This window comes from Opisthocomus hoazin, chromosome 5 (assembly GCF_030867145.1).
Source record: "Opisthocomus hoazin isolate bOpiHoa1 chromosome 5, bOpiHoa1.hap1, whole genome shotgun sequence".
Lineage (NCBI taxonomy): Eukaryota > Metazoa > Chordata > Aves > Opisthocomiformes > Opisthocomidae > Opisthocomus > Opisthocomus hoazin.
The window spans coordinates 62057657-62083996 of NC_134418.1; the positions used below are offsets into that span (position 1 = coordinate 62057657).

At 42.6% G+C, this 26340-nt stretch overlaps 1 protein-coding gene across 3 annotated transcripts in view; it reads right to left on the bottom strand.

Moving 5' to 3' along the window:
• The window catches only part of GRID2 (glutamate ionotropic receptor delta type subunit 2), a 769355-nt gene that overhangs the window by 45788 nt on the left and 697227 nt on the right, over window positions 1–26340 (bottom strand). The window lies entirely within an intron of this gene.

The following is a 26340-nucleotide window of genomic DNA, read 5'->3' on the forward strand; positions in this document are numbered from 1 at the left end:
AACTCTAGGAATAAACGACTACTTGGGCTGCTGGCAGACATTGGGTAGCTGACGGAGAACCCAGCTACAGAAAGTAGGGGAGGAGAAAGAGCACATGCTTTGTGCCCAAGGGGACCTATAGTTTCAGGTCAGTGAAGAGCTGAAGTTTGCACTCATTGGAGCTTTCTTCCTCAAACCAAAATGTGTGTTGCGGAGAGCTCAATGCAAAGCCACCGCCAGACTTTTAGCAAAGGAAAATGGGATCTTGACAAGCACTACTGCCTAGGTCCAACTGATTTGTAAGTCACTGTTCTTCTAATTTCTAGGTTTTTAAAATTTGCTTTCTGCCATCAGAATGAGGCCTGGTACACAAAGGTAGATGTCAAGCAAACATTCAGTTCAGTTTAATATGATAGAGTGTAAATAACACAGGCTCCACATTCGACGCTCACTAAATAAGACTGCATTATTCCTGTCTCCTGTGGCTTTTTTCATTGTTTCTGGTAGGAAAACACAGAAAGGCAGGAAATCACTTACTCTGAGGTAGAGGCTTTGCTTCTGTAATAACTCACTAAAGGTCTAATCCTCTTGGGTTTGAAAAACTTTGGTAGGACAAAAAGATGTTTAATTTAATCAAGTATTAAGGTCATGTGCAAAACAAAAACCAAGGAAAATAAAGATGAAATAAAATGGAAGCCTTCCAGCCGGAGGCTGAAGGCAAGAAGAAATAACAGTCTAACTGATGGCTTCATGGATGAACGGCTGGAAATATTTGCTGTGCCCAGGTAATAACTGAAACATCCGAAATCAGCCTTTAAAACAGAGAACAGCTTCTAACACTGACCATGGACAAGCCCGTAAAATGCTTCACTGGGCAGCAGCAGCATCGCCGAACCGCGCGGCGGCTGGACGCCCTGCTTCCCCCGAAGCTGGGGAGCAGAGGAGGGATGCAGGCTCAGCTCCATGTGCCTCCCCCCGGTAGGGACGGCGGCCGCAGGCGGCTGGGGCGGCTCCCGGGGAGCAGGGATGGGGGGACTCGGAGCCAGGGCACTGCAGGGATGTGCTGAATGAGGCAGAATCCATCCCTGCTCAGCCGGAGCTGACCCGGCGAGCACAGGGAGGTGTAAGTGTGCCTGCTGGGGAGCACCATTTCCGAATTCAAGCAGCCATCCATGCATCCATCATCCAGGCAGTGGGGCAAGGAAAGCGACCTCGTAATGACTCACCCGTTTCCCTTGCTCAGTCGTCTTAACAGCAACAACGACAGAAGAAACCACCTTGAAAGCCTGGCTTAGCTAATATATGCAACCTCATGTTCCCATCAGTATCACTCCTGCCCGCTGCCTTCTCCAGCCCTGCCACGTGCCAGGCCCACCCGTCTCGCCTCGCCGTTACCTGGGCGCTGTGCGTGCGGGTTAGCTGCTGTACAATCCTGCTGTGTCAGCTGCAGACCCGAGCATCGTCTGCCGAGAGTTTTCAAAATACCTCTGGTCTTGCAATTTCTGTGTTGTTAAAGGTCCCGAAAATAAACTGGTCCCTGGCACTGGCTTTGGAGGAACTGAGGAAATGGAAACACATCGCAACTAAATTTCACATTTGGAGCTATGTCCAGTTAGTTCCAATCAAGACATCACTTGTCAGAAATTAAGAGAAGGCCATCATTAGGCCTCATTTCAGCTGGTCTGAAATCAGTAATTAACTTCTCAGAGAAAACAGATATTTCGCAGGGAATCAGAGATGACATTTGTATGTGAGATGGACTTTTCAAAGGAGGCTGCACATTTACAGTAAACATGATGTCAACAAACCTTGGTAGATTGGAAGAATCTTCTTCTGCCCTAACTGGGGATGGTTTCCAACAGTGGGGAGACTAAAGCTGAAGTAAGGCAGTACATTTAAACTGCAGTGAGCAGAGCATTAGCAGTGCCAGGTCTTCCTATTAACCACTAGCAGAAAGAACAGAGGAATAAATGTGGCTGAGGAGCCAGCATCCAGGAAGAAGAAAGCAGAGAGGGTGGGGAAGTGACATTAGTCCATCACAAACCCTAAATTACAGGGCCTTCAGGGTAGGAATGCTCCGGCTTGTGGGTGCTTTGCTCTTGCTGGGATCTCACGCGGACCAGACCAAGGAGCAGTTGCAGATCACAAAACTGCTGGCAGAGCTTGCTGGGCGAGTTGCACCCGTGACAGATGTGGAAAGGCTGGGTCTGTCTGTAACCACAGTGCCCAGTAGCTTTTGCATCGGTTGGCTAGTCATTCCTTGTTTGCTTTTTTTAAAAAGCTGGGAATTTGGGAAATGATAGAAAGGCCCACACCTCACACCAGAAAGCGCTGATACAGGCTAAAACTAGCAAGCTCTGTAAAATGCTGCAACTCATTTAAACAAACACATCCACGCACACAAGCACAAGTACGAAGAATACAGCTGACCATCATAAACCATGCCAACCCACTGGGCATACAAGAAGGGAAAAAAAAGCTGTCACTTTGGTGCTCAGACACCATGGTGATGGGCACCACCCAAATGGATAGTGGTCATCTAATATAAACTAAATAGTGATTGCCTAAAATACTACCATGATGGAGTACAAAGCACTGAAACTTGGGTAAACCAATAGTATAATGTTTCCTGCAGCAAGAAAGACAGGAGTGCCACAGGAGAGTGAGGTTTTTCTTATTAATGACTAGATAAAATACTTGATTCATTCCACTTTGAAAAAACCCAAGATAGCAGAAGCACAGGGAAATACACAAGACAGATGAAGCACTGGGAAAGGCAGAGGACAGATCTGCTTTGTCAGGGAAATGAACTGAGTGATCCAACAAGCCTTTTCCATCCCAGCTCCTGTTCCTGTGTTAAGGGCAGAGTTTTCTTCAATTTGCAGGACTGCTTCTGCCCCAGTCAGGGCAGTGAGGGAGAAAGCATGCAAGGGGAAATTGCCTGGGCTCTTTCTTGCACGGGTGAAAGCATGCAAATCTGCTAACGCCTTGTCTCGGAAGGGTCTCAGCTGCCATGGCTTTACCCATGTACCAGTGCAGCCTTTGCCGCTGCAGTGAAGAATCAAACCGATAGCTTTTATGTTGTAAAATAAATTTAATACAGCTGGGAAAATCAATCTAATTTTGTTTTGTTCTAAACCAGGATCTACTTGCTGACATGGATCATTAAGTAAAGAAGAACAAAAAGAACTGGGAATGAATGAAAACCTATTTAGTAGAGGAGCAGCACTACCTGTAAGGAATAACAACAAAAAGACAATGCAGAGTATTTAAGGTGGTGGAAGATATTTCACGCTCATCTCATCATTTCAGCATAGTCCGGCTACTTTGAAATTTGTTTACACAAATCAAAAAGACAGACACAACACACTGTGGCAATATGAGATTTGATAATAGAAAATTAAATTCTGTACAATAGTAACACCCGGCACTGTTATGGATGTAGACCCTTGGAACATTTTTTGTCATGATCTCTGTTACACAAGGCTTTGAAACGTGGCCATAAAAAAAGTGCTTCATAATAAGACTTGACACACAGCACGAGAAGATCTTAGCCCAGAAAAGAGTTGTTGATTTCCTTTCTTCTCCCTGCACAGACAAAATCCTAAATTCACTTACAAAACAAAAACAAATAAATATATTTTCATTAAAGATGAATTAAGCATGACAGTTTGGCCTGTCTTACACATAAAAGGGACTAAAGAAGGTTGTTTCTCATTTGGCAACATACTGCCTTCATGGACCACAATGGCAGCTGGGACCTAAGCAATGAAATCTGGCAACTCTGCATAGCGATTTAATTGCTTAGGGTATTTTAACAAGCTCCATAGCATATAGCATAGCTATCATTGAAAAGAGAGTTTGCTTGCTTAAACCTCCCTATTATGCTTCATTTAAACATGTAATCAGAACTGTCCTAAAGCTGTTGAAGCCTGTAAAGCTATGAGTTTTGTGTTTCCACTAGGCCATGCGGGTAATTCAGCCCAAACAGACTTTGCGTTTGAGCATATTTATAGTCAATAAAAAAGCGTCTGTCAAAGGCAAGTATCAACTTCAGCAAATATTTAGTTGCTTCAGTAACAAATTGCACAAACAAAAAAACCCAAAGTTTGCTGCAACAAGCCGGTCCTCAGGTATCTAGTTAATTATTGAGAGTAGGTGAGAAAAGACTTGCAAACTTCTGAGCACGCTTTTTAAAAAGGGATAGAAAATAAAGCTGATTTTGAAGGACATATGGAAAACTGTGAATTCTAAAAAAATTAAAGTACATGTCTCCTTTTTCCAAATGTGATGGTGCACAATGTTAAATGCTTTCCAAAGTTACTCACGCATGACTACAAAAGATTTAAACAGCTTTATGAGTTTTAATGAAGGCAGAAGGCATCTAGCCTGTGAGACTGCTGCGTTAACAATATCAGCAGGGACTGTACAAAAGGAAGCATTTTCTAGTAGGACAGAGTTGCTCAGTACACCTAGCTCAGACTTCTGACAAACAAAACAAAAAACCCTCTCCATTTGGTGAATTTGATTCCTGGCTATTGTCTCCCAACTTTGCCAATGGCTATTCTATACGGGTATCCTTTATGTAATAGATCCCTCTATTACATTTTATTTCCTTGGCTCCCACCAACAGTTTCTAGAAAGAATGCGCCGTTTTTCACTTAAATTGGACAATTCAACAATAGTGGAGGGAATAACGGAGAGGAACCACAATCCCTCAAAGTGATAATAACCTGCAGAGATATTTCACAGCTCATTTTTTAACCAAAACCTGACATTTCTCATTATTTCAGAGTGCAGACTGCCTAATCCAGAAGTATATCTATCACAAGTAATTCAGGTACAGAACTGACATTGCAATTATTTTTACTAGTACTAGCCAAAAATGAACTATGTCTCAATGACCACAGAACAAATCTCTCCTACAGATACAGCAACAGACCTGCATTGAAAATTTCCAGTTACTGGAATGAAAACATGCAGTTGTTGATCCAAAGAAAGTGTTTAGGAAAGAAAGTGTCTCTGTTTGACTCCATTTATTATTTTCCAATAGCCCATCCCTGTCAAATAACAACAGTATTGTATGTGTTATTTAACACGGAAAAATCCATCAGAGAACATAATGAACTTATCTATCAAGCAGAGATAACAGTAGTTCTCCTGCAAAATGCTGACAGTTAAATTTCAATCCAGGGAAAACACACCGGAGTCTGGCTTTTGCTGGAGACCCAAAAGCGAGTCCAATCTTGCTAAAAGGTTCAGGATCTAAGTGAAGAGCACTGAGGCAGTCTATGGTTTTCATTTCACAGGTCTTACATGAAACCAGGCTCTTGGTGGCAATCACAAACACTACCTCTGACTACAAGAAAATGAGAAAAATAGACTTTGTTCTACTTTCACCAAGGCTGTTCTGTATTTTTTTTGCAATAAAGTGTAGTAAAACTCAGTAGCACCATAGAAAAATTCAAGATTCTTGTAATTGTCCTACTATGAATAATCAGAGACCAAACGTTGCGTTATTATCATCAGCTACATCTCTGATACAATCTGCATTTATTATTCTGCAGGTTTGCAAAGAATAGAGACTTGCTTGGAAGAACTGCAAGCTTTAGCTTACAACAATGGCATTTTCTTCTGTGCTACCATTCCATTTAAGCTGAAGGAGTGTCAGTGTGAGACAAGTGAATGAAATTGAGCTCTCTCTTAAAAAATATTCATAGCCAAATAAAGTCTTTTTGCTGAACTACAGTAACACATTCACTTGACACCCTTTCCTACACAGATGAACGAACTGGCATTACCGCATTGCTACTAAACGATATGATTGGGATTTTCTACCACAGGCCACCTTCAGTTTCAGAGCAAAACAAAAAAAGTACTACCTCACCCCAAAAAAAGAAGTAAAAAAAAAAAAAAAGACGACAGTAGTCCCAAAAAGTCTGTGTGGCCTGACCATAGTAATTACCTCTACTCGGTCACGAATGGTGTTCCCCAGGGCTCAGTTTTGGGGCTAGTCTTGTTTAACATCTTTATCAATGATCTGGATGAGGGGATGGAGTGTTCCCTCAGTAAGTTTGTAGACGACACCAAGCTGGGTGGGAGTATTGACCTGCTCGAGGGTAGGAAGGCACTGCAGAGGCATCTGGACAGGCTGGATTGATGGGCCAAGGCCAACTGTATGAGGTTCAACAAGGCCAAGTGCCAGGTCCTGCACTTGGGTCACAACAACCCCAAGCAACACTACAGGCTTGGGGAAGAGTGGCTTGAAAGCTGCCCATCGGAAAAGGACCTTGAGGTGCTTGTCAACAGCCGGCTGAACGTGAGCCGACAGTGCGCCCAGGTGGTCAAGAAGATCAACAGCGTTCTGGCTTGTAATCGGGAATAATGTGACCAGCAGGAGCAGGGAAGTGATTGTCCCCTTATACTCGGCACTGGTGAGACCACACTTCGAGTACTGTGTTCAGTTTTGAGCCCCTCATGAAAGAACAGGAAGGACATTGAGGTGCTGGAGCATGTCCAGAGAAGGACAATGAGGCTGCTGAAGGGTCTAGATAACAAGTCTTGTAAGGAGCAGCTGAGGGAGCTGGGGTTGTTTAGTCTGGAGAAGAGGAGGCTGGGGAGAGACATTCTCCCTCTCTCCAACTACCTGAAAGGAGGTTGGAACAAGATTGCTGCGGGTCTCTTCTCTCAAGTAACTAGTGATAGGATGAGAGGAAATGGCCTCAAGTTACACCAGAGGAGGTTTAGATTGGATAATAGGAAAAATTTCTTTACTGAAAGAGTGGTCAGGCATTGGAACAGGCTGCCCAGGAAAGTGGTGGAGTCACCATCCCTGGAGGTGTTAAAAAAATGTGTAGATACGGCACTTCAGGACATGGTTTAGTAGGCATGGTGGTGTTGGGTTGACAGTTGGACTTGATGATCTTAGAGGGCTTTTCCAACCTTAATGATTCTATTATCCTATTATTTGAATTTTAGAGACACTGTTGTCAATTTACCATGGAGTGATATCTCCATCTGAAAATTACTTCCTTATTTATCATTCAAACTCAAAACCTGACACGACTTTCTTCAAAAGTTTTCTTTCTTTCTTTGAAATACAACTTATAAATACATAAATAACAATAACATACATTACTTTCTTGATTAAAAGTATGCTTCCTCATGTCTTGTGGCTGCCTCCTATATTTATCCTAGTGAGGCCTCATCTGGAGTACTCTGTCCAGTTCTGGGCTCCCCAGTTCACGAAAGATGAAGAGCTACTGGAGAGAGTCCAGCGGAGGGCTACAAGGATGGTGAGGGGACTGGAACATCTCTCCTCCAAGGAAAGGCTGAGGGAGCTGGGCTTGTTCAGCCTGAAGAAGAGAAGGCTGAGAGGGGACCTTATAAATGCTTACAAATATCTGAAGGGTGGGTGTCAGGAGGATGGGGCCAAGCTCTTTTCAGTGGTGCCCAGCAACAGGACAAGGGGCAATGGGCACAAACTGAATCACAGGAAGTTCCGTCTGAACATGAGGAAGAACTTCTTCCCTCTGAGGGTGACGGAGCACTGGAACAGGCTGCCCAGGGAGGTTGTGGAGTCTCCTTCTCTGGAGATATTCAAGACCCGCCTGGACGCGGTCCTGTGCAGCCTGCTGTAGATGACCCTGCTTCGGCAGGAGGGTTGGACTAGATAACCCACAGAGGTCCCTTCCAACCCCTACCATTCTGTGATTCTGTGATTCAGTAAAAATTATTTACCACGTTGAGGGTTGGAGTGTACAACTGATGAGGAACAGTACATCATACTGGGAATTCGTCACTTGGACATGAACGAGGTCAACAAAGGTTGGCGTGTAATAGTGACTAACAACCACCAGCATGATGAAGTTGTGAAAGAGGCAAAGCTGTACCAGAATATGCCAAGCAAGGTATTTCTGAATCAAATTGTGGAAGGTACAGGCACAATCTCACCTGAAGCACTCTGCACAACTGCCCTTATTCACATGCAAGAAACCAGAACCGGTGCAGATAGGAGATACAGGGATGAACAAGAGAACAGAGACCTTATTTCAAGAGAATAAAAACCTTTCTGATTTGCATGAAAAAGACAAGAACCGAGAATGAGTGAAGGCAGAAACAGTGACAGAGAAAAGTAATATGAGTGAAAAGCCAATGTTAACAAAAGCAAAGAGTTACACATTGGCTACAAAGAAATCAAGACTGTGAAGGATGCCCTGGGAGCAGCACGAAGGAGGAGAATCTTCCCTGCAGGAGCAACATCAGAAAAACAACAGACCTTCCAGGGGAAAATACTCAAGTGAACAAAAATCCCCCAGACTGGTATTGAGGTGGCACTTGGTGAAGTTATGAAAGGACTCATACGGTGTGTTTGCCTATCATAGCAGGATAATGGATTCGGTGACCCAGCAGATCCCTCTGATTCCTACAGTCATATAACAGCAATAAAGCAAATTGCCTGTAGCTTTGTCACTTGGGTCTTCTACCACACAAATGAAGATCTTGGATTGCAGACCTAAACCAAGCACCCCAGCGCAAGAGTAATGGCTTTTGGCATGCCCCATTGGTGCTTCCCCAATGGCAAGGGGGACACATGGTGGATGAAGGACACCAGACCTCTCATCTCACCGCTCCTCCCCTTCTCTGCTCTGTGCCAGTGCCCCATGCTGCTCCCCCTCTGTGGGCCTGTCTCTGAAACCTGGTGTGGGACACTTGGCTTGCCCAGCTGCAAATCCTAAACCTAGCTCCCTGCATAGCCAAAATATGAGAGTGATCTCTGCCCAAAGATCACATCAGAGGCAATTTGGAGAACCTAAGGTAAAGTAACATCTAGGGACTCTTGTGTGATGCACAGCTGGCAATAGAGAGCTTTTGAAAACAGTTTAGCTTTCAATGACCTAGAGTAAGTGGTCTTTCTAAATAAAAAAGGTTATATAATAGCAATGAACCATTAACTTTATTAATACCAAACATACTTACTTAAAATATTATTATAAGTGAGAATATAAATAGCCAAGTAAATGCAAAATTATTTCAGAGCTCCACAGGGGATATTAATAATGGTAACTTCACTCCGGTGAGACCCTGAAGACTCTACTCAAAAGCTAAGTTTTCCTTACACTTAAGGCTTCCTGGTCTAGTAGAGATTTATTTACAGCCAACCACTTTTAGGACAGAGGGCTTATAACACTATTATTCTGGCTTTATTATTAGTGGGTATAACACATACACTAGCGAGCTGAAGGTCAAATCCAAGTGTTGGATGGATGGGTGGATGGTTCAGGGACCACCCGTCCTGTCTATGAGGATTTTATACTCTTTACTTTGTGCTAATATGTGATACTGGGAAGCACTTTCTTTCCTCTCACTCATTACATGTCCACTAAGGAATATAAGATTAACTGTCACTTCACCTGCCCTCTAAATATCTGTAATCTCAAATCACCGTCTCTACTGCCTTTTGCTGATTATAATCCTCGATATACAATGTCAGCACAACTATGAAATTAAAGCATGTTACAGCAAAATACCTTCCAACACTGTTCAAAGTTTTGGCCTCCCACATGAAATGGATTATTACCGTATTAGTTTCCTTTTGACTTTGCTGTCAAGTTCTCTGTAACAAAAAACTGCTAAGGGTTTTATAATGGCTCCTGTCACCTTGCATCTGGCCACTTCAGGAACACGTATCGATAACTTCAGCCATCACTTTATCCATAATACCGTCCTCAACAACTCCAAGCCCATAAAAGCCACAGAAGAAACATTCCCACTTTATTATCATATCAAACATGTCATGTTATTGAAATAAACCAACATCATGAGGTTTTAATCCTCTTTCAACTTCCCCTAAATGCCATCAATCAGAAAACTGTCAGCCCAAGTGTGACGAGAAAACTGCTTCCATTCCTCTGAGATCCTGGTGAAATGAGTATTATTAGCCCATTTTTTCCTTTAGAGAGGTTCGTTACAAAAGAGTGAAGAATCGAGAAAGGCAGTCTCCAGCGCAAGATCAATAACGATACATCCCCTGTTAAAAAGTTTTAAAATGCTACCCAACCTGCGGCAAAACACCTTTGCTGTTTTCCAAGGCATGTGGTTAAGAAAGGTGCTGGAAAATTGGCCGTGTGACTTCAGCAGGCGTGACAGAGCCTCCCTGCAGCAAATCTGAAACACGGATGTGACAACCCATGTGCCAAGGCTCCTCTTGCCCCTCCGTTAGGAAAGCCAGACTCTCAGGAGAGAGGTAGACAACTCTTGCCCAGAATTCCGGTAGTCAATAAGCTAAAGATCCTTCTCCTCCTCTTTGTCTGAACATAAACCGACCATCAAGCAGCCTGGGATATTTCAAAACATCTCTGTTTGTGTCAAGTTGCTCAGTAAAATAACAAATTCATACCGAGATGTGCCAGAGACGTTATTTTGTTCTATTAGATGTATCTGACTTAAAAGGCTGTGAAGCATTTTCTCCAAATTTTGACAGAAATGAATTTGATCGTGTACATGGAGCTATGGACTGAACAAATTTAATATGCACTTCTCCCGCTTCCCAGCCTTATTTTGCATGGAAAGCGTTGTTTTAAGAAAAGAAGATCCCGGGAGAGCATATTTGAATAGGTATATATTGTAATACTGCTTCAAGGTCCTACTCTAATAATTTCCTCTGTCATTGTTTTACTGAAAAGAGCATTGATAGATCACTCTTATGAAAACCTGGTGTGTTTACACAATTTTCTTTATCTTGCATTTTGTCTGTCAGTTTATGTCCATTTATCAGGATTTCAACTTCTTCAGTAAATACAGACAAAATTCCCATGGGGGAAATTTAGCGGGTGGAGAGGTTTAGTAGTTGAGGGTATGAAGCCTTGTATTTTGCGTTTATTATCTGGTAAAAATAATCCATAATTCAGTTAGTAGTAATGGCATGCTGTTATCAAGTGTGGATCTTCTTCAAGCTTATGCAAAGAAGTTTTCATACTTAGTTCTGTCTCCGCTTCTTAAAAAAATTTAACCAAATCAACCCACCCATGTTAGAAGTGTCAATAGGCAGGCTCAGTGTTCAAAAGCACTGAGGTGGAAATAACAACTTATGGGCCTCATCCACAACATAACATGGTCAGATGATGCGAGATGTGAAGTCAGTCGATGTGAGATGTGCAGTCAGTCGCCACTTCTGTGGTCTCTCTTCCCCAGCACATCAGGGAAGCTAGGGCTAAGCACCGTGCAGAGGCTAAAGGGCGTTAGAGTCCATGTTTTTTCAAACATGCCTTGTGGCTCCTTCATACATTATTTCCTACCAGAAGATGGACGAACCACATGCAGGATGGGCAGATGCATGACTACTACAGCAACTCGAAGAATGACTTCACAGAAAATGACCCATTTCTTTTACCAATTGTTTCAAATATCATCTTGATTATTAAAACCCAATAATATTTATCTATGAGGTCATGCGAAATACACACAGGATATTCACTCAAGTCAAATGATCTACCAACTGCTACAGCCCCAAACATTTTGGTCACTAAACAGTAGTAGCAACCGATATTTTATGCTTCTTTGAACTGCTACTTCTTCTTCCAGCCATCGGCTTCCCTATCCCCCTCCAAGCATACAAGTTGCAACCATCTGACAGTAATTGCCATGACAACTGATGCTGGTCCCAAAAGTAGGAAAAGCAATACCATCAGCAAAATTCAATAAACAGTGTAATGAAGCAGAACAGATCACAGGAAGTTAGTTGTGGGTTCAAGGCATGGACAGTGAGCAATCAGCAGGATTCCCCGGGTGTCCTGGGGCTATCCATGTCCCAGGCTGGAGCACTCACGTACGCTGCTGAGGGTGACCTCAGTGCCCTGAACAGGATGGAGAGATGCTGCAAAGGAGCTAACTATAAGGGTGGAGGAGCAAGGCAGCAGGCTGACGGCAGGGGAAGAGCGGTTTAAAATGAACAGATTTGCAGCCAGTAGGGCCAGAAAAGCCATTACAACACCTAGCCCAGCATCCTGGTCCACAAAGGATCTCACATTGATGTAGGAGAAGCTGGAGGAAGATTTTCAGAGCAAGGACCAGGATCAGGCACCCTTCTCCATGCATTTTCAACTTCCTAAGCTTTCAGCTTACTGGTCTTCCCACCCCTGCCACAGAGTACTCATCTGAAGGCAAAAATCTAATGTGTTCTTACAAAACTGAAAAGAAAAGAAATAAGCACGCTTGTTTTTATATACTTAAGTTCTAATAACTAAGGAAAAGCCTTAATTCTAAGCATAGGTTAACCGCATGCCATCATTACACAGCTGATTTGGAGTTGGCTGACTGAATTAATTGCATCCCTTACCTTCAGGTTTCTTTGAAGTGGACTTCAGACTCTCCTCATTTTATGATGGCTGATTCTGGAACTATTATAAACATTCTTTTCTATTCCTTTCTATCAGATAATGGATTTCTGCTTTCAACTTTAAAAAAGATATCAGTTTAAGAATTTCTGATGACATTTAAGTATCCAGGTAATTTTAGCTAATTTAGCTAACTACAGCATTATCGTGGAGCAGATAGTGTAATACAGGAGAAACGGTGTGCTAAGAGCAACAGTTCTGATTGACAAGGCCTTGAGCAATCACCTCATAATTTAGTAGTTTGTTCCCTATTTGGAGTTAAAAAATAATCCCTGTATATCACACTATTTCCTCCTTCAACCACAAATTACTAAATTTCATTAAAACCAAGTCCAAAAACTCAGCTGAAATTTCTTTGAAAGAAAGCCTTTCAGTGGCTCCAGTTCAGAGCGGGTAATAAACCTCCAGCCAGGAAACAATTCTCTAGAAAAGCAAATGTTACCACGAAAGCTGCCTGCAACCCTGCTGTCAAAGGACTATGACTCAAGGCAAGCACCACTAATGCCCCACATGAAAGCGATGGAGGCTGCTGAAAAGAACAGCAGAAAGAAATAAGGAACTTTCTCACCCACATGCCATCTTTACATTAGTGCTGGCACTATAGCAAGAGGCTCATGACGCCCAGCATCAGGCCCATGGAGAAAATGACTTTGGTTTGTAGGCGGCACACCAGGCATATTGCCTTATCCCTGAAGAGTAAATAATCAGTTCTACCTGCCAGCATCACAAACTGAACTTTTAGAAGGCACTTCCAGATAGGAATAAAATATCCTGTTTATCCCGATCAATAGATCAGTTGAGACCTGCAGCATTTCTCCTGTTGAATAAAGGTACTGCACTATTTGCACAGAGATAACCCGCACCATTACTATTAAGATTCAGCCCTGCGATAATTGCAGCTGTAAAGGATCGGGTAGCTGTATATTAGTGATCTAAAGGGCTGTAACATTTAAAAATTTTAGGAAAGAGCTTATCATTGCCTAGCCAAGATGAAGGGCTGGCATCTCTACTTTTTCCTCAATTTGAAAAACAACACTAGCGTGTATGCAAGTGCCTGTGGGGGATGAGAAAGCTTCTCTGCGAGCAAGCAGATCTTCAGAAATGAACCTGAAATGCAGCACTGTGGGAATCATCTTGAATTGCAACAAGCTGAAAGGAGCACAGCATGGTCTGCTCCCAGTCCTGCCAGCCTGGGACAGAAGTCTCCTGGTGAGAGTCGCTTACCCAGGCTTTATTCCAAACACAAGCAAAAAGATGACGACAGTTCAGCCCAACGAACAGACAAACCACTCACACCTCCTCCTAGAAACTGGGAAAAAAACAAATAAAAAGCCCCCTCTCCTTCACAGTGAACAACAGTACTGATCCCAAACATCCAGTTTTGTTCTGGAGATGGTTTTGAGACCACCATCCCAAGAGGGCAAGCGCCTGCATTCCCCTCTGCACCCCCGGACCCAAACCTTGCCCAGCCACGCCAAGGGCTTCACCCAGCGGGGCTGTGCCGCGGGCTGTTATCACTATTTGGCAGCCCAAGGGACAACAGGTTTCTGCACGACACTGAAGCAGCTAAAAGGGTCCATGTTAACTGAAGCAGCAGTAGGAAAGCACTTTGGGCAGAAAAAAAGAAACAGCTGGTGACGCCGAGGCACCAGGTAATTCAAAATAATCCTGGGAGAGGAAGGGTGCTGTGCCCACGCGCAGCCCGTGGCTGTGCCGGCTCCACAGCCTGCAGCCTCCCTTACTCGCAGCTATTGCAGCTGTCGGTGGAAGCAGAGAGGTTGCTCCTCCTAACCTCAGCCCTTAAAAAAAACCCAACAGCAAAACCTCCCTGGATTTCATCTACTCAGAGCAAGTAAACAGTTAAGCCATGTGGCCTGCGCTAGGAATAAAGAAGGAAAAGCTGGGAAAACGGGCAGAAAAGGGGCGGTGGGAGAAGCGCTGGCTTTGCTAGATGGCCGAGTGATTTGTGGAGTTACCTTGCACATGTTGTTCATCCCCCCAGGCTTAGTTTCCTGCTGCAATTTGGAGTGACAGCCGCTTCACTTGTAAAGCAGGAGGAGAGGGTATTGCTATGCGTTATTCCTCTGCTTTCTGCTGCCGGCCCAGCTATGCACGCAAACATTTCATTTTGGGGGTGAGAACAAAATATAAATGCTGCTGCCAGCACAGTGAGTTACTTATATATTCAGCCATGGATATATTTGTTCTTGGGTTAAACACCTGTCAGTAGTTCTTTCTAAAACCCCTCATTTTCAAGAGGCCTTTATATATGAAACTGGGAGCAAAATTACTACTCTTAAAAAAATAAAAAATGAGCGTTGTAGGTATTTCTAATTTAAGGGGGACATGAAGAAGATCAACAAACCTTCACTTCCTCTGGGTTTTAACCATGCTTCATTTTCAATTGCTTTTCTTCTATGGATTTTACACTTTTTTCCAGATTCATATAAAATAGTGGAAGAATGCAGGGGAATTTGATGCTGCGGGTGAACCCCGATGGCTTTTTGAAAGCCCTGATCGCTGCACGAGTGTGACTGTCAGAGCTAACATATTTCCGTAGCTTTGCATAGCGTTTCACAGGCAAAAAGAGAAACGAACATAAATTCCCTGTTTCATGGGGATGTTAATCTTGAGCCTTACATCCAAATTGTGCCAAAGACATATTTATAGGATTAAATTCTCCTGTCAGCTAAACCGGTGTAAATCTGGCGTAATTCCATGATCTGAAGATCCGTTGCTAATTAGCTGAAGTCCCCCAAACCCAAGGAAATTAATACAAGTAAACAATATTAAAAATGGACTGCATACCTCTCAGCTGACTCAAGGCTCAGTTCTGCATGCTTCCTCTCACATGCTGCTCTAGGAATATCCAAGCAAAGCCAAAAAAATTCATTCCTGGGTCAGAATTTTCTAATCCCTGCTCTCACTGCCGCAAATCTGTGCTTACTACTCTGCTATTTTTTTCTCCAAATATTACTGTAATGGAGTTTGTTTAGGTTTTTAAATTCAAAAAAATGCAAATTCTTAATTAAAATCAATCAAACCCAAAACAACAGCTTATCTTTCTTACGGGCTTTCTACAGGAATCTGCTGTCTTTGGGGATACCGATGATCTCTTTGGTCGTGTGTAGGCATCCCACCTATGAAACTGCAGCCAGTAAAAGTATTTTGCCCTTTCATACTTGCTACTAGTTGAAGCCTTTCTTCTTTGATGGGAGCAGCTGTAGTATGTAGCTATGTACAAAGAGAGGTAATTAAGTGGTAGCTTGTCTTCACTGCTTTGGAAATTCGCCTATAGTTATACTATACTTTCAGCCGAAGATAACAGCAGCAACTATAAGGAAAAAAAAAACTTTTAATTACAATATGCATAAAAGGATCATTACCTTTCCAAACAAGTGTGCTTCCCGCTGGGTTCAGTCCTAAACTGTAAGGGCTTTTAGAGTGAAACAGCAAAGGCACTGCATGCTATTAAGCACATGCGAGAGGGAGATGTGCTCATGTGCCATGATAAATTACTACCACTAGGACTTAATCAGCAGTGTAAGCACCCTCTCGGGCTAGGCCAAAAACCCCTCGTTATATTGTTCTGTGACTATAACAGACTGATTATTAAAATCCTTCTACTAAGGGTGGTCATTAGAGGAACATGACAAAGTATTTGATTAAGAGAAAGTCCAAGTAAGACATACTTTACTGACTCACTACTAGGCAGTAGAAAAGAGCCATTCTAAATACCTTGCATATGAATTAAAAAACATTTGATTTTTCCTGATTAGTTCTGTTGTATGCGATTATAAATCTTGCCTTGACCTCCTCTCCTTCCTTACTCTTTGTTTTTTTTTTTTGGCTGGTCATTTAAAGCATCTATTTCTGTTCATTTACTCTTAATTTTATTCTGTTTTTTCTATTGTTTTATTGAGCATTTTCAATATTCTATTTCTATATAAGACTTTTCCCTTAGTCAGGAACTGCAGTCTGTAATAACAGCAATCAAGGCAGTTCATTCTGACAAATGTGTGTCAGAAAAAGACTGGTGTGACTTTGAAATATTGAAAGTGACTGATAACATAATGTGTGAAGCAGAATAAATGCATACAAATGGAAGTTTTAGCTGAGCAGTCAAAGTATGAACTAAATACAGTGTCAGAGCTCTGCACTGAAAGCTCTACGTGCAGGTGGTTACAAAGGCAAATTACTAAATGCACTTTGCAAAAGTGTTTTATGAATAAAGTGGCAAGCACATTTTTTCCTCGGCCATATCATCCTTTTTTTCTGCTTGCGCTTAGTCATAAAGCAGAATGAAGTCATGTTTAAACACAAAACCTGGGTCTGGAAAGGCACTTGGTTTTTAGAAAAGTCGTCAGAACTATGACAGCTGGGAGCAGGGCCCTGCTTTATTTTGGGCTAACCTAACCCGACTGGCACTAAAGCAGCACATAAAACACACCGTGCAAACAAGAATCCCCAGCATATCCCACTGATTCGTGTTAGCAAATGCTTTTGTCTGTTTTGACCCCTTAAAAAACTGCAGCGCCAAGGCGTGCTTGTTTGGGAGCCCGTTCTGAACCAGGCCAATGCTAGGGACTAAGTCTGTGAAATATTTCGAGGGAAATTTGGATCAGACTGGCACAGCCTTGTTAAGCACAGGTGCTGCTGCCTGTGCCTGGGTTTTGACATGCTGCAGCACTGAAGCACGCAGCACAGAAGCTTTTCAAGGCCACTTGTTGTTTACACCATGCCAGACAAAAATCTTGACACAACTCTCTTTTCAGCTTACTGCCTTGGTTTGCTTGTCACCACCAAGTCTTCTTTGTGATTTGGACAGAGGTCCTTAGGACCTCGTGATAGGTCATCCCCAGAGCATTAGTTCCTCAAGGCTACCAAGGTCCTGTACACTCAGAGAGTAAAGGGTTCCCCACCCCATCTTCACCTTTCGACTAATCCAATCCTCTCTAACCATCCTGCTCAGACATACTGCTGACCCTGCTGGGGACACTGTCCAACTCCTGCTCCCAGCTTCCACCTGACTGCTCCGGGGAGCAACCTACCCCACGGGCTTGCTCTGAGACACAGCAGAGAGCTTCTCTGGGTAGTTTCCTGAGATTTCTCACTTTGCTAATCTCCTCCCTGCATGGAGCTGAGCAATAAGGGAGGCTCCATCTATTTACCCCGCATAATCATTCACAAGCACCCCTCCCTCTCCTCAGTGCCTCTCCTCTCACTCTTTCTGTCCCTGCAACCAGCTTTCTTCTTCTTCGCATCCTCTTTCAGTGAGGGAAGACACCTCTGCTACAAATCCAGACACCACTCTTCCTTGGCTCTATGTTCTGGAGACTTTCCGTGCACTCTTTTTTTCCTTTCCCTACCTCCAAACTTGACTGCAGTCATCAAGCAAGGCGATTACCTTCCTTCACGTACTGACAATTCAGGGACGGGTGACAAATACCAGATAGGCTTTTCATGGCAGGGGAAATCTCTGCAGGCTGAGGCAGCCCCTGATGCAGCAGTTGCATGCAAGGAGGCAAAATTCTTAGCTCAGGTATGGATAAATCCCCCCAGTTGTCATGCCATTAAGTTCACTATTTACCAAAGCATATTTCAGCTTTGAAAACTAGCTTTATTTTCAGGCAAAAGCCTTTCATATTTATCTGGAAAAGAGGACCAGCTGAAGATGAGCTTTATGGTCCAGCTAAAGGTTAATTACCTTTTCAGCCAACAAAATGGGTTAGGAAAGATCTGTTATTCTCTCCTGTTTTGCTGCTCTTGCTCATTTTAACTGAAATAAGTTGACCTGTGTTTTGAGCAACTTAGGTCAAGAGCCAGGAACCTTTGGCAGGTAGCGCTGGTACGGGGTAGGCAAGCTAAACCCTTACTTGTGGTTATTACTGCTCTGTCGTGAGGACAGCTGCATGGCTGGATCCTTCCTATTTGCACGGAAAGCTCTGCACTCACTTTCCAACCCACTTTAAAGGCAAAGTTGCTGCCCAGCTGAGTTGGAGTAGTTAAACCTGCTCCTCTTGAGACTTACGCTCACAAACATAAGATAAGGTAACCAGGAATGAAAATATGTACTACAGAAAAATGTGCATTAACTGTAAACCTAATGCCTTCTCCAGGATTTCATAAAAAGGCAAGCTCTTGGAGGGAAGCCACTTGCTGAGACTTCTTTTAGCTTTACTGTCATCAGATTTATAACCAAGCAGTTTCAAATTCTGCAGCCATGCACGTACTCACTCTATAAAACTTTAAAACATATGAACAACTCAGCTTACAGGAAACATTGCTTCCATATAGTTGGATGAGCAACGCTTCTTCCACTGACTGTACTGCACACATGCCATGGGTAATATCTGGTCATTTTACACGCCAAGTCTGATGTGCCCAAGGCTAGAGAAGTGGAGAAAGTAGTAAGAAACAGCTTGCAAAGCGATATCTATTGGTAATTTCATACGTTACAATTAGACTGTTTTCTCTGGGGTGATTCATGGGTAATGATGTGGGATTAATATGCATAAACAGCTTACCTTGCTTGCCTTTCTGAAACTTTAAATGCAGTGCCCTTTCTGAAAGTGAGCACTGATTAGGAAAAAAGAGAAGGCATGAAGCTGTCTTTTTCATGACACCTCTTTTCCAGCGTGCAGCAACTCCTTCACCACAGCATCATTTGGATGCAGAGGTGCCTTCCCACGATGAGCAGGCAGCGCTCTGATTCTCATAGCTCTACGCTGTACAAAGGCAAGAAGATGTAATGGCTTTCCCTCATGAATTTCTTTCTCATGCTTCATCTCAGTGCTGCTATTTCAGGATCCTTCAGCTTGCCCCATCGATTAATATTATGGCATATTTAGAAAGGCCACTAATCTGCTTGTTGCTTTTATATGTTTTCATTAATTAATTTTCCATTGTGTGTATGTTATGAACTTCAGAACTGCTGCAGAATCTTTTAATTCACCCCAGCAATTAATATTACAGCATGTTAAAAAGTTGCTAAAGTCTATATTTCTGTAGGTGCCTTCATCTCTTTCAGCTTCTAATCATGACTCTACTGTGAGAAATGCAAGCACCAAACGCACAACATCAGCAATCAATAAAACCATGTCTCCTGCTCTCGCAATGCGACGTGTGGGAGCCACAGCTTCTCTGCAGTCCTACAGCCAGCAGCCCCCACTAGCACGTGAGATGCGAATGGATAATAAAGCCAGGAAACACTTCTGGTGACAGTGCAGGAAGCTTCAAAACCTGCAGCTTTGCATCAGGCAGTTAGTAGAGTAAGAAGCAAAGGGACAACGTCAGACTGTCTGGTCCTTGGGGAAAGCTGTTAGCGATATGCTCATACAGGATTACAGAAAACTGTAAGCTTGATCAGATGGTCGTGGGCTTGGTAGAAAAAAGGAGAGAGAATAGTGGTGGGACAAATGCTTTCTGCTTGGGCTTTATATGAAGCAATGGATGCCATATTTTTAAAACAGAATGAAGCTACATGTTTTCTTATAATCCATCTGAGGTTACAGGTCATCAGCCTGGATTCGGTGGCCCGGGAGTGAGGTGTGCAGAATGTGCCCACCCTGCGGCTCTGGAGGGGTAGGCGGCTGGCTTTCAGAGCAGCACTTCCACAAGGTGAGTTTCGCAGCATGAAGGCAAATTGCAGTTTGTCTTGGAGGACTTGGGGCAGGAAAAGGGAAGGTGGATGTTTCTTGAGACCCAGGGCCTGATGCAATTCCCAGTTTCACCCCTACGAGTCTAACATAGACAGCAAAAAATAAGGATAGACCGTGCTATTTTGGATGGTCAAGAGATACTACAGTGGTGTGTTACTGCAGGGTTTCTATTTAGTATCTGGGTTATCTGAGAAAGTATCTTCTTATTATCTGCTACTCTGAAATTTAGGCTTTTATTAACAGTGACTGTACCTGAATCAATTAAGACTGGATTGTCATGTGAGATTGCTCAGAAATCTGGAATTAATTTTTATTTTTTTTCCTCTCACTAGTATAATATCAGTTATATGAACTTGTGACATGATCTAAGGGCAGGCTCTAAGACTTAAAGTTTTCCTTTTAAATTCAGGAGTTTGCTTCAAGTCCAATAATTCTCCCAGTTTAGAGAATTTTCTAATTTTCTGCAATAATAATAAAAAAGTTCTTTGGGGGGAATTTTACTGGTTGCTCTTCTGTATTTTTCAGAATGTTATATATACAGCTCATGATAGTATTTTAATTCTAAGCAAATAACCGAGGCAAATGAAAGCTGAGCTCTTACCAAGGCATCCACCATTCTGCAGATGATCACTGTATTGAATAGTGAAAAATCCAATTAGATCATTATGGTTAGCCCTCTGGAAGGTTAGGATGTAATCCAAAACTGTTATTTTCCCCACAGCTGGTGAAAGATAAATCAGTGAGTAAGGGACACTCTATTTGGTTTTCAATTAAAGAAAAAGGGGGGAGGGGATCTCCTCAAAGAAAGGGGTAAATAGTCCCAAGGACTCAGAAAAAGAAATCAAGGTAGTTAGGAAGGAAGTAATTTTCCTTGCACTGAAGTCTTTGGACATCAGTGACCTCCAAGACACAGAATGAAAATCTAAGCAGAGAGAATTAATAGCGAAGGGACAGGAAGAACACATATTTATAACTCAGGGCAGGAACTTTCTAAAACTCAGGGTTTTGCTGATGAGACAAAAAAAGGACAAGAGAAAATCTATGCCTTTTATTTAAAGCATATCCCTAATGATTTGCTAAGGGGGAGTCTGGAATGCTAGACTATGGCTCTCCACTTTGCTTCCAAAGTTCTGGACATCTGAAACTGCAACACTTGCTGCTAGTGAGTTGTCTTTAGGCTTGCCATGGGGAAATCATTATAAGTCTCCATTTCTTTTTTCCCCCCAGGACAGAAAGAAGTGACTGGCTTCTCTAACTGCAACACAAATTCTTTGTGACCTTTTGTGATTTATGTCAAACTCAACCTAAGGTTTCTGCAGAAGCTATATGGTAGTTGCAGCTTGCGTACACTATGCCATTGCATACCTCACCCCTTGCAGATGGCCACCGGGAGGTATGCAACTGCTGCTTCTTCTTTTGGCACACAGACAAGTGTAAGTGTTGGTAAGCTTGTGCTCAGCCAGGGTGAGTGCCATTCAGGGAAACACAGTGGACAAACAACAAGCAGGAGTCCCACACTGTGGGCACTCCCACTCTGAGGGCAGTCTTGCCTTTTTTTTCTATTGTCATTGTTTCCTTTTATTTAAGGTGAAATCTTTGGGGCAAAACGCACATGGATGCTCTTGGGATATGAGGAATTCAAAACAATTACGGCTTGATTTTTCAGTGGTACTGAGTGTTGACAGCTTCTAGTTACTTAAGTGAAAAGCCAGCCACTGACCTCTCACATTAGGGGGAAATAAGTGTTTCCTCCTCCTCTAATGTGCTGTGTAGCCAGAACTGTAGTGCAGAAGAAGAGAGTCAGCCAGCAGAGGAAGCGAGGACGTGAGCGGGATCCAAGCTCTCGGCTGCCATCGCCACCTCAACCCCCACCAGAAACCAGGCACCAGTGCTGCGCCTGAGCCATTGCTGCTACATGGTGGGAAGCACAGACATCCTGTGAAATACTCCGAAAAGAGTCTGAATTGTATTTATACCTCCCAGGGGTGCAATGGAAGTTTTAAAGTTTAGGGCTGAAAAGACTTCTTAACAGGTGTCAAATTTACTGTCAGCACACAGTTCCTCATGAACTAAATGACATGTCCCCTTCAAACTCTCCTAGGAAATTTGGCAGTTCCTGTTGTTAAAGCCCCTGTCATTACCTTGAAAGACAAAGATATAAAGAGAGAAAGCTGACACGCTGCCTGGAGGCTGATGGTACTCAAGAAGGTTAAGTCTTATGGCAAAGAAAAGGGGACAGCAATCTACCTGAGCACATCGACTGGCTTCCTAATGGCATGGCCAGGCGTGTTTGTTAAGATCTGCAACATATGAGTAGAGTCATCAGAATGCTATGACAGGTCCATCATTCAAATGGTACCCAGATTATTTTGTTTATTATTTGTGCTCCAGCCACACACCTATTTTCAGGAAGGATTTGAAGCCCCTGTCTTCAGAGGAAACATTAGGCAGGGAGTGATCACAGGTGCTGCGTGGGACCTCAGCTGGCCACTATGCCATCCCAATACAGAAAAAAAGCCAATCTCATTCATCAGTCAGACCACTCACTGCTGCTCATGCCTTTGTTTTGGCCTCAAAGAGCTTTTCTGTGTGTGGAAAAGAAAGGTCTCAATGACCAGCTTCTTTACAGGGCTTTCGGTCGGTTACCCTTCTTTTTCACTAAACCGTACCTGCAAAAAAAGCCCACGAGTCTGGAAAGAATAATCCTGGACAGGGATTCGTCTTCTGTGGTGTGGCTGGAATTAAATTTTTAAAAGCTCAGAGAATGTGCATGAAGTTTCTAAGTGACATACATTTTGCCACACTCTCCTCTACCATTTCACTATACACAAACTTGCATTTGTAAGAATAATTCTGATTTTAAATTGCATCAGTTCAAATATGTGGGAGCACTCACTCTTCTCTCTAAAGGGTACAGGCATCACCTTACACTTGTAAAATTATAATAAACACAATATAAATCAATGCAGGAAAGTGTACCTCTATGGCAGCACATGCTTAATTGCATCAATTTCTAATCAAGTATATATTGAACCATTTATGTTAATTTAGCCATAGGCTAATACAAGATTCTTCACTTTCTGGTTCCGTGTAACCACAGGCTCATTCCATACTGGTAAGGCTGCATGCCGTGCAAACCCACAGGTGCTTACAGGTAGCAGCTGTTTGAGGCTGGGAGCAGGGCGGCTGTCAGCACCGGCTCTGCATCATGCTTGGGGCACTGCAGCTTGCATGCCTCTGCAGTGCGGTGGGTACCAGGTAGCCAGGAGGTCACCAGCTGCGGTCCAACACCCCGCACGCAGGGTACACGGCCACTAGGACCTTCACCACGGCTTTCGTTCTCACAAAGTCCTCGGTTGCTTCAGGCTTCTTTTTAGCACCACACAAACTGCCTGCGGTATAAAGGGGCATGCCATCATGATCAGTTATGGGAGGAAATGACGTCAGGGAATTTAATTTTTGCAAGGCTCCAGATGTGATTTGGCACCTCAGCATTTCAAACTGGTCACAGGTTTAATGCCTTTCTTAAGTAGCATAACTGATGGGTAAACTCCTGTAGAGATTGGAGTACTTCACATAGCAGGCGAATATTGTTGCAGTCCCCGAAGGCCACAGTACTTTGCATGTGTTTATCCCCTGGAGATCAACATAGCAGACGTCCCAAACACAGTGCGCTTTTGAAAATCCCAAATGCCTAAACTTTATCACAGTGTTGTCTTGACTGCAACTCATGCCCCATAGCATCGGGGGGTAGGGGTGGGTGTTTACACCTCTCTATCTCTTTTCCTGTTTCTCTGGGAATTGCCTGAATGTTCAAAAAAAGTAGTGAAAAGCCTTAAACTCGTGCCCGTACTTCCTGTGCTGAGACCAAAATCTCCTGTAAGCTTGCCAGACCTTTTACAGCTGCACCCTAGCGATTTAACACCGTGCAGCTTATGGTTTATATGAAATTTCATAAAAGAGAAGCCCTGTATTTTCACATAAATACATTTATTTTTGGAAAGATCAAGAAATGCCAACATATTTCAAACCAGCTCCCTACTGCATTAAAGAATGTGACATATTCATGTGAACATTTCCTAATCCTATACACTGAAATCTATTTCCCTCTCTATTTAGCATGCAGGCTGCAGCAGCTGAAGGTTGTTCAGCCTTTTCATTAGGAAGAAAAGTAAGGATGATTTGTGAAAGCCACATGGAAGTAATCAGAAGGAACAGTACTGAAGGGTTTTTAGAACAAAACCTTGTAAGCTATCTTGTAAGCATTCTCTTTCATGTGTTTCTTTCTTATATGGCGTTTCAGAGCTTCAAACCATAAGTCTGTATTTATGGACATCATTAAAAGTACAATATTATATGCTTTCATAATACAGAAATAAAAAATTAAGAGGCAGCACACACATTTTCAGAATATATATCTCAGGCTCTCTAAATTCGCCAGTAGCTATTGCCACTCCAAGCAAATTCCAATTTCTCTGTTCAACCATCACTCCTGATTATGTAATGAGTTACTTTCTCATCAGCGCTAAGTTTTGTGTATCCATCCAGACCCTCCTATGGCCCAGTATCTCACAAATAATCTCTTTCTTCATCCACCCCAATTCTGATAACTATAGCAGGAAATTGAAAATGAGGAAACGAGTGCCCATGATCCCTAATTCCACCAGGGAAAAACATCTGGCCATGGGAGTCCATTAAGTCCCCTTATGCTATGGATTCCCTAATCATTAAATGGAAATGGCATTTACTTTCCATTAAGAGATGCTAATATTTAAATATTGCTTCAAAGATCCTCAGATAAAAAGAGCTATATATGTGCAAATTTTTATCTTTCTTTCTGCTTTCCTACACCTTCAAGATATAATAATACACTGAAATGGCAAAATTTTGTTACGAAAAAAGATTGTACTTGGAAATGTCAGGTCTGCACAGACCAATGATCCAGAAGTCGCTAAAGGCAGTGTATCAGAAGAAGATGTAATCTAGCCTCTCCAGCTGCTGACTACTGCGAAGAAGAAGGTAATCGCTTACCAGAACCAGCAACAACCATTTCCCCCATGTACTGAGAACCGTAACAAGTATATAAATGATGTCAGAAGCAATTCCTAAGGGGCAGTTTGGATATATCCACCTTGACTTGAAGAGCAGTAGCGGTGAGGATGAGGAATGTTCATCTGTGCAGGCATGACCCATGCCATGCCACTTGGCAGATTCACCGTATTTAGTAATAAAGACACCGCCTATGAAATTCCCTTATGTCTTCAAATTTTTGTACTCAAGCTTACATGGGTGATGCTCTGAAGAGGATGACTTAACACTTTGAGTAGCACCTGAGAACTCCAACAGCTGGAAGCATTTCTTAGAAAGATTACAAGCAGCAATTTTACTCCTTTGTTTTGCTTTGACAGGCCAAAGATTACAGTGCCAGAGATTTTTAGCAGAGCCAGCCTGGTAATGGCTGCAATATTAAAATATTAAAGTATTCAGTAAATAATTGCCTATAATGCTAATTGTAATACATAAAGCATATATGTTCATTGAAATTAAATTTTTCATTGATCCTATGAACTTCTGTATTATGTTACTGCTACATCAGCATAAAACTCAGCCAAACCACTCCCAGTGTAGAAGAGATTCAACGAATTCAAGCCTTCTCTGTTCATGCAGTACGTGTGAGCAGACATTGATTCCTCTGAATCTGCATATTGTTACTTCCTAACTACATTTTTCCCCCTACCTTATTCTATGGACTAAAGGCAAAGTTAATAGCCTGGATGAAGAGTACTCGTATGACATCATGGTTCACATTCATTAAGGCAAGCACACAAAAAAAATTCCATCACAGCCACTGTAAAATTTTGTTACACACATCTAACACAAACTACTAGAAACCAGGTTCAGAGAATAGGTTCAGAATGAAAAAGGATTATGAGATTAATCCACACCTTCTCCTAAAAGCCAGACCGTAGACATTACACTTTTAAAATGTGTGATTATTTTTTACATCCTGATTTAGGAATCAGTACTAGAGTGAAGCAAAAATACTGCAAAGGCACAATACATACAACTAATTTAGTATTTCCAGTCCTAGTAGAAACACAGTACCAGAAGCATCTCCAGACATCTCACTTTTGTAATCCAAGAGATTGATGAGTAGTAGGATAAGCATCTAAGCTTTGGGGTACTAATAAAAGTCTTTCCACTGAAACATCAAATGTTCTTGTTTATCCCCTTCAGTTTTCACATCAGTGTCCAAGTTTACTTTTTTCTCTTTAAGAAAAGGCTCCTGTAACTGGAAGTGTTGA